The sequence below is a fragment of the Anthonomus grandis genome, chromosome 5, assembly GCF_022605725.1.
Source record: "Anthonomus grandis grandis chromosome 5, icAntGran1.3, whole genome shotgun sequence".
NCBI lineage: Eukaryota > Metazoa > Arthropoda > Insecta > Coleoptera > Curculionidae > Anthonomus > Anthonomus grandis.
Window position 1 is genome coordinate 20,558,155 of NC_065550.1, and position 14,860 is coordinate 20,573,014.

The following is a 14,860-nucleotide window of genomic DNA, read 5'->3' on the forward strand; positions in this document are numbered from 1 at the left end:
GAATACAAAAGCTCTGTGAAAGCTTTCAAGTCTATCTCTCTCTATTTTGGGGCGTTCTTTCATATCGTTTTCTATTTGGCCTGCGGAACGGTTTCATGGCGGAGTGCATGCATGCATGCATTCCCTTTTTGCGAACTTCTTTTTTTTATTAAAAGTTAAGCATATTGTTTATATAAATAATAACTTTAATATTTTGGAAATTAAAGGTCTAAATACTTTTGAATTTTTGTAGTTTATTAAAAATTAAAAAAAAAACAACATAACTATCATCCCAGACAGCACAAATTTGTCCTAAGAACATCCAAACGTTTTTTTTGTTTTTATAAATATAATTATCCAATGTACAATCATTAATCTATTTACAAAATCTAATGGATATCCATAGGATGAGACAAATGTCACAAAAGTAGTCGCACATAGGACCGGTAAATCAAGTTGTCCACTGACAAATGATTGGTCAATGCAAAGGGATATATTATAAAATAGCATATCCAGTGGCCTTCTAGATGAACCCATCCAATGGATGAGGCAAACTTATTCTCATTCATATAATACAGGGTGTTTAAAAAAAGTATTTTAAATATCCAAATAATTATGAAACAAAAAATGGAAGGAATTATCTCAGATGGCACAAATATACCTTTAAAAAGTCTTAAAGCCATCTTATTTAAAACATTGATATCTGAAAGACTTTTTTGCAATAAAATACATTTCTGAGGTGTGAAAAAAAGCATTTATTTTAATTTTGCAACTTGCAACTGTTTTACTACATAATTACAAAAGCCTAAACTACGAGATATGTAATAAAGAGACCCGTATATAAAAATTTGTATTGTAAATATATATATTTCAATCATCATCCTTCTTTCTTCTCTTTCATTCATCCTTCTTATCCACAACTTGGAAGTTTTCAGGGCCTTTAAAAAACCAACAACTCAAATATAAAAAAATTACAAAAATTCACAAAAATGACTCTGATTATTTCAAATTGTTAAGTGCTATTTTCATTTAATAATTTGCAACTCGCACAAAACCTTCATGATTTTTTTGCTTTATATTTATTCATTGGTTTAATTACTCTTGCCCAAAAGGCCTAAATATTTAGGCTTTATTTTGCTAAGTTTCGAAACCTAAAAAATTATTAGACAAACTATCTGTTTGTCAAAAAATTTCTAACAACAATATTCCAACCTGTACTTACTCCTTTATTGAAATTGGTATATTGGATTTTCTAAGTGCTCACTGATGTAAAAGGCTTCACTAAACTGGAAATTATTTTTTAGCCAGTTCTTGCCTCAGTTCCTTAGTCTACTAACTTGTAGGAGGTTTCTAAATCTTTATCTACAAAAAAAAGTAAATTACATTATGTTTCCAAGCACTAACAATATGGATTGCGTACATATATATGTACTTTGTGCTTCAACCATATGTAGTGCCTGTAATGCTTTCCCAGTATAAGTGTAAAAATTTATTGCACATACTTTTACTATTGGCACTACTATTTTCATTATTAAAAATCACTTTAATAATTATGTCGAAAATAGATAAAAATAAATGCTTGCTGATAAAAAGGTTCGATAATTTTCTATTGCAATAAAATTCAAGATGTGTGAAAAGAATATGCATCTAGAAATCAATTAATACATGATTGTAGCTATTTACAGGGGCATAGTTCGAGAAAAATTCATATGCCGTATGATACTAAAATATACAGGTTGTCCGGAAAAAGGAGGCCAATCCGCCAGCCGCATATAGGGTGGATCAAAATAATGCGACTTTCGTTATGCCATTTTTTAATTGGACGCTCGGTATTCAATATACAGGGCGTCAAAATGAGAAATATAAAATCGTTTTAAGATATTAAATTAAAATTTGGTGTGAGGGGGTTTTTGGGGAACGAGAAATTGAAATCCGTTGACGGATTCGCTATACCTTGTAGAGGGCGCCACCTGCGGTATATTGCATGTGTTAAAAATACCAAAACTTTTTTCTACCCCTGTATAATAAAATTCTAGTAAAAAATTCTAATTATTCAATCTTTTCTTGTAAAAAAAGTATTCTTAGTAAATGTTTTGAGAATCCGTTTATTAGATATCTTAATTTTAAAATCTGGATACATTTTATCAAGTTAACAAAATAAACGTAAATTATTTATTCTTTCTTAATTAATGATAAATTACTTATTATAATAAAAATCATAGAATAATGACACTAAATTACTTTTTCTACGTAACCTCCATTCATTTGTTTACACATACGAGCCCTCTTTATTAAAGAAAGTCCAAAGGTGTAAGGTCGGGCGAACGGGGTGGCCACGGAACAGGAGCATTTCGATCCCGACCAATCCAGCGATTAGGAAATACTTGATGTAAATAGTTCCCACCATTTATAGCAAAATGAGCCGGAGCAACATCGAGTTGAAACCAAACATATTGTCTTAAATTTAGAGACAAATCATTAAGCAAATCGGGCAGTATTTCGTGTAAAAACAACAGAAATGAATCACCAGTTAAATTACCTGGTAAAATGACAGTTCCTAAAAGAAAGTTATCCGCAACACCTGCCCACACATTGACTTTAAAATTTACTTGATGATGTTTGTCAACTATGACCCTAGGATTCTCTTCAGCCCATATTTGTGCGTTATGGATATTTGTCATGCCGTTTCTCGTGAACGTGGCTTTGTCAGTAAACAGAATGGCCCTTATAAAATCCACATTTTTATTATTCATTTCACATAACTTTCTACAAAAAGCAAATCTTGCCTTGGGATCGTCAGATCGCTAAATATTTTTCAAAGCCTTAGATTTTCTTTAATAAAGAGGGCTCGTATGTGTATACAAATAAATGGAGATCACGTAGAACAAATAATTTAGAGTAATTATTGTTTGTTTTATTATAATAAGTGTTTTATTATTTTATTATAATTTAGAAAAAATAATTTACATTTATTTTGCTAACTTGTTAAAATGTATCTAGATTTTAAAATTAAGATATCTAATAAACGGATTCTCAAAACGACATTTACTAAGAATACTTTTTTTCACAAGAAAAGATTGGATAATTAGAATTTTTTACTAGCATTTTATTATACAGGGGTGGAAAAAAGTTTTCGGTATTTTTAACACATGCAATATACCGCAGGTGGCGCCCTCTGCAAGGTATAGCGAATCTGTGAACGGATTTCAATTTCTCGTTCCAAAAAACTCCCTCACACCAAATTTTAATTTAATATCTTATGAAACACTCGACTTACTTTAAAAAAACCGATTTTATATTTCTCATTTTGACGCCCTGTATATTGAATACCGAGCGCTCAATTAAAAAAAGGCATAACGAAAGCCGCATTATTTTGGTCCACCCTATATGTGGCCGACGGATTGGCTTCCTTTTTCCGGACATCCTGTACATATATCATAAATATTTTAAAATGTAAATGGAACATGAAACTGTGAAGGCCAACAGCGTCACTTCACAAGCCTTTACCCCATCCCATTACCTCTACTCGATGTGTCGATGTAATTATTGCCGATTGGCAAATAAATAATAATATGGTTAATAACGCGTCGTTCGACTTTCGTCTAAAAATTGACATGTAGGGGATTTTTGAAAATATCACTTCAATGGATTTTTTATTTATTCAATTACTTGTCCCTTTTTAAACTATGAGATTAAGAAATTCATATAAGCATGGTATGTACTGTACATTTATGAAACGCTTTTCTACTAGAGGTGCACATCTTATGTATATCTATAAAAACAAGAGCTCAATGGCTTCCCAAGAAAATGTATCCACTGAACTCAAGTTAACTAATTATGATTTTCAAAGCATCTTTTGAAGAGTCAACGGAATTCCATTGGACAAAGTCATTTTGAAATCATTGGATTGGCCAAAATTATTATCCATAAGATGTTCGTTATTAATCCATGGAGATTTGGACTTGGACCAATACTATAGATTCATTGGAGGACGTTGCACGACAAAGTAAACAAGTATACACGGCCTTAATAAACTCCTACAAACATTAACCATCGAATCCTTTTTTAATTAAGGTCAATTAGACAGATATTCATATGAATCTGGATCCGCAACAGTTTGTTTTCAAAGTAGAATACTATAACTCCACTACGCTCGTGGAGCGTACATATAGATGATGATATCGAGTACTTTCTGAAAAATTACATGACATCGATTTGTTTTGATTATAATACTTTTATAATCAAAACATTGTTATGTACCTATCTAGATATTTATGACGTACGTTTAAGTTAATTTATTTTCTCAAATAGTTCAAATATGTATTTTTTCTCTGCTCATTCTTAGACTCCAAATATTTCTAAGTTTCGGTAATTGTTGTAATGGTCGAGTTCAATAATCAAGAATTGACAAATATGCATTTTGCTTACGGAATGGCTCTGGGTAACGCTCGATGAGAACGACGATTATATGGAGACCCAATTAGCAATTTTTCGATGCGACAACGTTGCAAATTGTAACGCAACGTTGCATTGTTACGTTGTCTTAACCGTAGAGCCAACCCTGTTTTACAACAATTTGAAAGAGATTTTTTTGGTTGTCTCAACATTACGCAGTGACTACCCGTTAACTTTCTAAACGCTTTTGCAACGTTTTTAGAGTGACTGATTTTTGGACGGATGGACGCCATAACGACAGAAAAATTAATTACTTAATAGTTTACTGTGAAAAGATGTTATTTTAGCCCTAAATAACACGCGCACCCTGAATTTATAGCGAAATTCGAAAAAAAAAATAAGTAATTTTTTTTATTGGTTAGATAAGAAACCCGCTGTCGTTGTCCCTGGTTGGCCTGAAGCAAGAGGAAGAACGGATGGACCTAACCTAAAATTTTAATATTTCAATTATTGTTTACAGTTTGTTGCGCGTATGCAGCTCGTTTTTTTTTACAATCTTTAATAAACAAAAACTTTAACTTTTACAAAAAAGAGTCATAAGCTTTCGAAAAATATAAACTCAGAATGTAATGTTAACATTACATTCTGAGTTCTCATTGCTGCTGCTGTTATATAAATCCTAAAAAATAAAACTTTCTAAAATTTACCATTGTTTTCAAACTGGTTAGTCTCTTGTGTAAAGAAAGGCTATAAAGTAGGATATAGGAACCATGAAGGAAACCATTTACAAAGAGTAAACCCAGTATTTTAAACTTTAAATATGTAAAATTTAATACAAACCTTTTCACTGCTATCTTCCGCCACTTCCATTGGTTCTACATAATCCATATCAAGTTCAGATAAGCTAGCTGTAGGCATTTTTGCTTCCATTGCAAGTTTTTTTTTGCGTCTGTAGTAAGTTGCAGAATATTTAGTCTTTATATCTCTTCATTTTTTACAGCAAAACAAAAATAATAAATTCCAATAATTTTAAGCATGAATTATAAAATTAAAAATATAAATTAAGTAGGTTATGTTGAATTGAATATTTTTTCTTCCTCTTATTCTCTCTACCTTTGTTTTTCATCTTCTTCCTAAAACTCTTAACATGTCAAAAAGTTCCCTCTACAGCGAAATATACTAATTCGCTAACGAGGGGTAAAGTTGTTCTTACTGGGTTTTTGATTCGAAAAATTGTACACGTCTGCACGTCGTCGTTTTAAGTGTAAATTACTACTGCTACCATCTATAGTAAAAAAACACGTTGTAAAAACAGCAGAGTTTTACAACAGTTGCGATACGGGTGCAATACCTCAAAGTTTGGTCGAAAATTAACGTCGTTGCAAAACCAACTAAATTTTGCACTGAAAATAACATTGCAACTAGTGAAAATAAGAGTAATCTCAACTTAGGTGACTGCAAATTGTTACTTGGGTATCGATTTCCCCAACGCCTTCTGCCTAATGTACAAAATATTCACGCTCAGCTATGTGAAACTTACTTAAGGATAAAGTGTACCGACGATTTTTGAAATTTAAGCTACCTGGATTAATGGCGGAAATTCCTCTTAGAGAACAACGCCACGCATCAGTTTTGGTTGCGCGAGAATTCCTAGATGATAATTATCCAACTCGATGGACAGGAAGACGAAGGCAACAGCCATGGGCTCTTAGATCGCCCGATATGTCCTCTTGATTTTTTTTATAAGAACATTTAAATTCATCAGTATGCAAGACTCCTGTTCAAAGCGTGGAGGACTTATGCGTGGAGTAAGAACTGTCGAGTAATGTCCTTACTATAGGAAATACGCTAGCTGAGTTCGTCAGTCAATGCTTAAGAGACTAGATGTCTGTATTGGCGTTGTAAGCGGCAATTTTTAACATTTATTGTAAATAAACTATACTATATTTTCTATTATTGTCGTTTATTTCCAAAAATTCATTATCTTTATATTATTTTTATCCACTTTCGTATTGAGCCTCAGCAACTTGTAGAACATGCAAAATCGATAGGTTATACCCACTGTTAAATAAAAATAATAATAATAATAAAGTTTATTTGTCATCAGTTTCAATGGAAACATCACAATTGTCAAATAATTAAAGCAGAAGTTTACAATATATCATATTATATTATTACAACTACCCATCTACATAAGTTAATCAAATAAATAGACAAGAAAGATAATTCATATAAAGAATCATAACAATAATTGACTCCAAACAGTTAATTTAAGACAGGCGTGAGTTTAGTGTCTGCGATATGTGGATATAATATTCATCAAGTGAATAAAAGGGATTTTCACATAATAATTGTTTAAGTCTAGATTTAAATACTTTATGACTTGACACATTTTTAAAATTATCAGGTAAAGCATTATACACCTTGATAAAATGCTATAATGAAATTATAGCAGGGACATCTTTTAAACATTGCCGTTCGGTGTGAGGGAATTCTAAGACTATTGCATTGCCTTGTCGTCATTACATTATAGACATCTGAATTTTTTAGAAAGGACGTAAAATGATTTCTTGCTATCATGGAAATATTCAAAATGTACAAGCATGGCACTGTCAATATTTTAAGTCTTTGAAAGTTTGATCTACAAGATTCGGTATTTTTACTGAAAATGGTAATGCATCTTATTACCATTTTTTGTGCTAATATGACTTTATCTGAACCAGCTGAGTTGCACCAAAATATTAAACCGTACTAAATAATTGATTGTACATGTGCATAATAGTACGATAATAAAGACTCTAAACACAACTGGTCTCTCAAATACCTTATTACATAACAAGCTCTGGGAATTTTCCCAATCAACGCTTCAATTTCCCCTCTCCAGGAAAGTTCCCGATCAATTAACACTCCCAGAAACTTTCTCACTAAGGATGCAAAAGCGACCTATCATGATGCCTGTATGAGACAATACTTGTTTTCGAGATATTAAGTTTCAGTCTATTCTGGCAACACCATCTTGACATTTCGGTTATGGCAATGATTGTTTTCTTTGCTAGTATGGATTAATTTTCAGCAATAAGAATACAAGACATGTCATCAGCAAACTGAAAAACTGAATTAGAAATTATTACTTCACTTAACTCATTTACAAACAACAGAAATAAAACAGGCCCCAATATAGATCCCTGAGGAACACCTAAGGAAATATCGAATACTTGCGAAAAAGTATCTCCCCGAGTGTTTCTGTTTTCATTAGGAACATATATGGCCTGCCCTCTATTACCGTAATAAGACCTGATGAGGTTATTAACTGAACCTCTCAAGCCATAGCATCACTATAAATCCTCAATTTTGGTTAAAAGTAGGTTATGATCTATCATGTTAAAGGCTTTTGACAAATTAAAAAAACTTACAAGATGGCCTCTGTCAATTTGTGCCATTATTTTGTTCACAAAACAAAATATTGCATTTAGGTAGTATATTTCGACCTTTTAGGTAGAAAACCAATCTGGTTCGGAGAAAAAAACCTTATTTTGTTGCAAAAAGTGAAGTAACCTATTATTACTCTTTCTATTATTTTTGAAAATACACATAAAAAGAGAAACAGGTCTATTATTATTGCAGTCCTGTTTATCGCCTTTGTTTTTATAGATCGGTATAACCTTGGCTTTTTTTAACGCATTAGGAAATACCGCTTGCTCAAAACACGCCTTCAAGATTTGTGCCAATGGATAACATATTATGAAACTATTTTTAATGTGGCTGCCGGTATTTCATCAATGCCCGTTGAATATTTAGGTGGGAGTTGCATTATAATACCTGTAACTTCTTCGGGTGTACAAGGACTTAGATAGTGTCTTGTGTACTTTTGTCTAATTTCATAGGAAAAACCTCAGAATGAACGTTCTTGGGTTGATGATCTATAATTTTTCTCGAGACTTTGCTGGTATTCACTTGCCCAAAGTTATTCCCAAATATTTCAGCCACTAAATTAGGATTTTCAACAATTTTATTTTCGTGTGATAGAGTAAGAGGTTCTTTACTCGTACTAGACCGCAATCCTTTATTTATGAGACCCCACATACTTTTAGACTTATTTTAAGAATTCTGGATTATATTGTCATTAAGTGTTTTACGAAAATTTTGGAATTCTTTTTTTTCCCATTTGTATTTATCCAAAATAATCTGGAAACCCATTCTTTTATAAAGAGCATACCAATCTCTTATACTTTGTGACCACTTACGTTTATTATACGTTTTATTATTCTGGACGTACTTAGAAGAACGTTACTTGCATTTCTTTAGTGATAGTGCTTGTGTTCGAATACAAAGCCGGTCCCATGTTCATATAAACATCTTGTCTTCAAATTGACCAAGAATTCGATGTTTAAAGTTTGTCTTTATATTTTATTAACACCCTGTTTAACAGTGTCGTTCAATTTATTTATTTATTCAATTTTTGCTGTTGAAATTTAAAAAGAATTTGTTAGGATGTTGACCATTAGAAAAACTAAGGCCTGAATGCATGCGGAAAAAATTAATTCGGGGGTCATGATAATGAATGGCTGTATATTATGGAACAAGAATGACTCCGACGTAAATATACTAGCTGACTCATTGATCTATCTATTATTAAGATGCAGAATATTGAGAATGAAAAATATGTGGATAAAAATTGAATAACGTGTGATAATGATGCCAGATTTTACAAGTCTGATCAAGTACAAATTTAAAAAATTTAAGAAATTCCTAAAAATTAATTAATGTTGGACGTGATGGAAATGGCATATCTAAGTAAGTCTTGTTTGATCTATCGTGTGCTGTCGGTGATCGTGTTTTGGATGTTGTTACACTTCTTTAAAAAATATTGTCTTCTCGGAATTTTGAAAACTGCCTACTGTAATTGTTGTTCCCAAAGTACCATGCGATGGTTAATTTCGACTAATCATTACTGTCTATGAAAAGCTCCTTAAATTAATTAATAACAGAACAACTCCTAAATTACTCTAACGAAAATTCTATTAATTTTAAAAATCAGTTCGGCTTTCGTGATTGTCACTCATGTGAGTCTGTTATCGTTAATATATGTGATAATTTTTTCAGAGGTGAAACCAATCAGCAGAAGCACAAGTCGGCAGCTACTTCTTGTCTTAATACCAGAATATCCGACCTAATAATCAGTTTCAAAAACTCGTAAAAGATTAAATGTGCCAAAACATCTAACAACTTTAGTAAATAATTTAATTCTCTTTACTATTTACAAGTTCAACAAATATGGTATACCATACTAATTACTAATTTAAGATAGATTTTTTTAAATACGAATACATATGTCATTATACATATGACACTTACTAATAGGGATATTCATAAGTCTGCGAATTCGAAAACAGAGACAATTACGTGGTATAAATATTGTTTGTCTGGTTGTTATGATCTGAAGAAGAAGTGTTATAAGCACACACATGGCGGCAACTACGTTAGAAAATACAAATACAAATTAAATACGCAATAACTTAGGTACTAGCTTTCTTGTTGAAAACTAAATTTAATAATATTTTTTATATATAAATGAAAATATCTTAATCTTTACTAATCACAAATTTTAATAACTGACCTTATCTAAATAATTCTTAAAGCTTAATAGACTTAAAAAAACTTTTTGGAATTATAAAAATATTTTGGCAAATTAGTTTCTAAGTTAGTGTATTAAATGTAAAACTCAAGTAAAGGTTGTATTTTTTTTAGTAAATAAATGAAATAAGCACCTTAATAAACGAAATTTTATTTTTATTTAATAATTGAAATATAAAAATAAAAAATATTTATTTAAAGATAACCAGGCCTTAAAATACTGCAATACCTATAGTTGTGACCTATAAGTAATTGCTTAAATAAACTTCTTATTAAACAGCAATTACCAGAGTTATCAAATTAAAAAAAAGCAAAAAATTAATGCTTAATTTTTTATTAAGAATAAGGGAATACGTCGATTTTAATCTTATCGTAATATAAATAAGAAATTTAAATATTAATAATAGAATAGTTTTTTAAAAATGCAATAAAAGTTAAAGTTAAAGGAAAAGGAGAGTAAATTTATAACCTTGATTTAAAAATGAAAATTTTAATCTTTGTTGGTTTTTTAACCATATTGAGTTAATTTTGTGGTAATTTAATTCTTAGTAGACCAGGGGCTTATCAAGTTTTTTACAGTTTTATCCAACTTTGCAAAAATTAAGTTGAATACACAATTCTCGTCTAACATGAGTTTCAAATTATTTAATTTGTAGTATAATAAGAAAAAGAACTTTAACATTATAAAAAAAAATATTGTTAGAGTTTATTTAAAAATGTATTTCTTGCTGAGATAATTTAATTCATTAAATATATTATAAGTAATATATTATATTTGAAGTAAGAAAAAAGTATATCTAAAATTTTTGAAAATAAAATAAGTAAAAAGGTAACATGCTAATTTTATTAGCCAAATAACCTGTAACGTATTAACCTTGTCTGTCGTGTGCGGCAAAAGCAAAACTTACTTTATCTCAGCGACATTTCCTCAAACTAATTGAAACATTTTTTGTATGCGTCGAAAGATTTTGCTCTATAATATTAAAAAAAAATAAAATATTTAAAGTTATCTATTCACAATTTAAATTAAATATTTACAATTATTAAAATTGTAAATAACTTTTGAAAGACTGATCTTATGTAAAAACGTTAGAAGACTTTTTTTTTGTATATCATTAAATTACTTTTAAGAATCTATATTGTTCTTTTCGTTAATTATAAAATTTTTAAATGCTCTCTTTATCATTAATGAATAAGGCTTATGACTGTCAAAATAATAATTGGTTTATTTTTTTAGAGTTTATTTACTTGTCTCTATACAATATAAAGCTATATCGTATGTATAAAAATCCGTATATGTATGTACATATATCAGTTAATATGATATCTTTTAATCCTAAAACACCCCCAATCTCTAAATTCCCCAACTATTAATTTTAAATGAAATGACAGAAACTGTCCAATATCCAATACTTTAATTTTGTTAATGTTGGTATTTATCCATATCTTTCATCTCAGTTTTTATTATACTTATAAAGATAATAATAATAATAATATGTGCATTTGATTTTAAGAATATTTACGTCTCGATATTCCTTAGCAAAAACATTTTAATTTTGCCTATTATTAAAGACATATACTTTGTTTAGAATTACATAATCGTGAATATCTTCTAGTTGCAATAGATAAAACCTAGAACATCAATTTTGGGTATGCAACAGAATATTTAGAATTAATATTAAGAGGAAAAAAAAAGACCTTAAAATTAATTAAAATATTTGTTACTTATACTAAACTTTAATTTTATTATTTATACATTCACATAAATTAGGTAATATTATTCTTTGAAAAAAGGTTTATATTATAGGACAAATTTTGTTATATTAAATATCCAATTTATCCTACACATAGGCACACAACCTTAGGTCAATTTAACTAGAAATTTCTAATACTATTAGTTTCCCCTTACCATTTAAGAATTATTAAGGGATTTTGACGTTTGCCTCCATATTTCATCCTCTCCAGGGACAAGGCGGCAACCAAAAATAAAACATTAGAATTCAAGAGAGTAGATCGACTACTGACGTCACGAAATAGAAGTTCGTTTCCGACCGATGATTGATTTCATATTTCAAAATGACAATTTTGCGATGACAACACGCCCCAGCAATTTAGTTCATTATTCGTTTAGGCTTTGGATTTGCATTTGGTCATTTTAAATAACATTTATCTTTTGCGAATTAAGGGTCGGTTGACTTAGAGCTTCAAGAACGGTATTTGGGTAAAGCAAACTATTTTAAATTAGTTTAAAATAGCGAGTTAGGAGAATTTATTTAATAATTTTTATCACTTTTGAATTTCTAAAAACAGTTTATATGATCTGAAACTATTGTTTTTCTGTCGTAGTTTTTACATAAAAGGCCTCGCAAATGAAATTAAATTAATTTCCAGTTTGAGCTTGGAAATATTTATTTTTGATAATTAACATAGATTTATGATATAATTATACTTGGTTAAAAGAATAAAGATTGACGTATAATTTTTGATAGTCATATATTTTAAAGGTTTTAAATGAATGTTTTACCTAATTATTAAATCGATTTGCGAATAGGCTCTATGTCTTGCGTCACAATTGCCTAATAAATATTCAACCAACAAGAGATAAGGTAATCATTATAGGCAATGAATAATAAAATAATGATGAAATTATGGGAATGTATATTTTCTGTATTAGGAAATACCGGCGATTAATATAATAATTTCCCTTGCTATAAAGATAGAAGAGGCCTTGTAATGACAAAAGAAAATTAATTTTCTTAATTATTATAGTTATAGTTTTATCTATTCTTCAGATGGTACCAATTAATATCAGTGCATGAAATAATTAAAAATATAATAGACTTAAACAAAGGCTAATAGTAAAAAAAAAACTATCCATCGGACCAAAACAAAATATGATTAATAAAAATAATATTAATCACGCCATATCCTCACGTTCTTTTGCAGTTATTTATTAAACTACGGAAACAAAGCGCAGCATTTTCGAGAATCGTCTCAGCACGAAATGATTGTTTCGCTGCGCTGAGAGTGATTGCAGTCAAAGGGTTAACATTGGCTGTCTATGATTTATTACCGACATTAGTTCCGGGATTCAAATGTTGGTCAAGGATTTTTAAGAAATTTAAAGACAAGCAATAAATTATCTTTAGGTACAATTACCGAGACAAATCAAAAATATTAGCGTTCAAGTGAGCAAGATATTATAAAATTTTTATATAATAGAAAACTGGTTACAAATTTGATAAAACACTTTATTATCAAATGTGTATTAATATTCATCGTTTTTAATATTGTCCTATTAAAATAACCATTTAGATGGACCAGTAACCCTGTATCTTTTTCTTTTATAACGCCTAGGTGTAAAATGCACCTGTGTGCGTTACACGTTATTCATTAACACGTTGAAGGGCGCAGCCAGCTTGATAAAATTTGAAAATTTAAACAGTACCTTTTTTATAAGAAATGAAAAATTATCCATATACTAATTACTCCACAATGTTATTTCTGACCGAGAAAAATGTAGAAATCAATCGCTTTTTTGGAAATTTTTTGCTTTTTTTTTGAGGCGTTGCAATCTATTTAAAAGTTATTTTTACATGATATAACACAATGCAGATAGACGTCAGAGGCTGTACAGAAAGTCCTAAATTCGACCCTTATCATTGGGATCTCGGAAACCGAGATACAAGGTCGGTTAAATTATGGCAAAGTTGCTAAATTTGGTACTAAACAAAATGCCGTTTTAAAATTTAAAAAATTTCGAATAGTTACAAAGATATCCGAAAAAAACCGAAATCTTAATTTTTTTTATATTTTTTGTGACGTTATTCAAAACCGTATAATAAAATAAATAACACTTTATGAAGAACACTTTTTCTCCTCTACAAGATGACGTTTTTAGCATTAAAATACGACGTTTTGTTGTTGAGATACCATCATCAACAATTTTTTTTTCAATTACGGCCCTAAATTTCTATTACCTTATTTTGTTGAAATACACTTTTACAAAATCTATGACGTATCAAACTTTTTTATTTTTAACCGATTTAATAGCAAAAACTGACAATTTCCATAATTAAAAAAAAACTTAATACGGGCCTGCTTTTTTTAAACTTAGTACTAATTAAATATTTAGTATTGACTTATTATTAATAAAAACTAACGCACTCGTATATTTTTGCAATTGGCAATTTTATCAACAACTATCAATAAGCTGGCGAATGTAAGCAAATGTGGAGGAAATTCAACGCATTAATATTTTTTGATTGCCAATGCACATGTATATGTAATAATTTACTGGAGCTGTTCTGTTTCAGTTAACATTCCCGAAACATGTAATTTAGCAAAAAATTGTCTTATTTCCCCTCCTTGGATGATTTTTGGTTTAGTCTACCTCCTTTTTTACTCAATATCACATTGCATTTTTGTATTGCTATCAGTATCATCTGCACTATACTTTTTTTTTGCATTATTTAACGAAATATTTAAAAAAAATTACCTAAGATACTTTTTTATCGTAGAGATAGAAGAGGATACATGAGAAACAAAAATATATTGGAGACTGCGGCATATCTGAAACTCTGTTATACTCACTCGCGATTATCCGGACTGATAAGCACAAGTGATTTCTTTAGTTTAATTCATGCTTGCACTAGAATGTATAACCAAACCGTTTAAAAATAAATTTTTCAGTCACTTATATGATAACAAGTGACTACAACATATATTTGTAAGTAATTAAAAGCTGAAGTAATTAAAATTATAGTTTTAATTTTCTTCCGAAGATGCTAACATCGTCAGCGAAATAGGTGACTATAGTAAAATAAAGAAATTTGGTTAGTGGTAAAACTGT

At 29.8% G+C, this 14,860-nt stretch overlaps 1 long non-coding RNA gene across 1 annotated transcript; it reads right to left on the reverse strand.

The window, feature by feature from the left end:
- Window positions 1-862: 862 nt before the first annotated feature.
- Window positions 863-12,059, reverse strand: LOC126736560 (uncharacterized). The gene is made up of 3 exons (XR_007660698.1): window positions 11,918-12,059; window positions 1,202-1,341; window positions 863-1,130 (listed from the first exon to the last, which is right to left on the reverse strand). It is a non-coding gene; the product is annotated as an uncharacterized LOC126736560 (long non-coding RNA).
- Window positions 12,060-14,860: the final 2,801 nt, after the last annotated feature.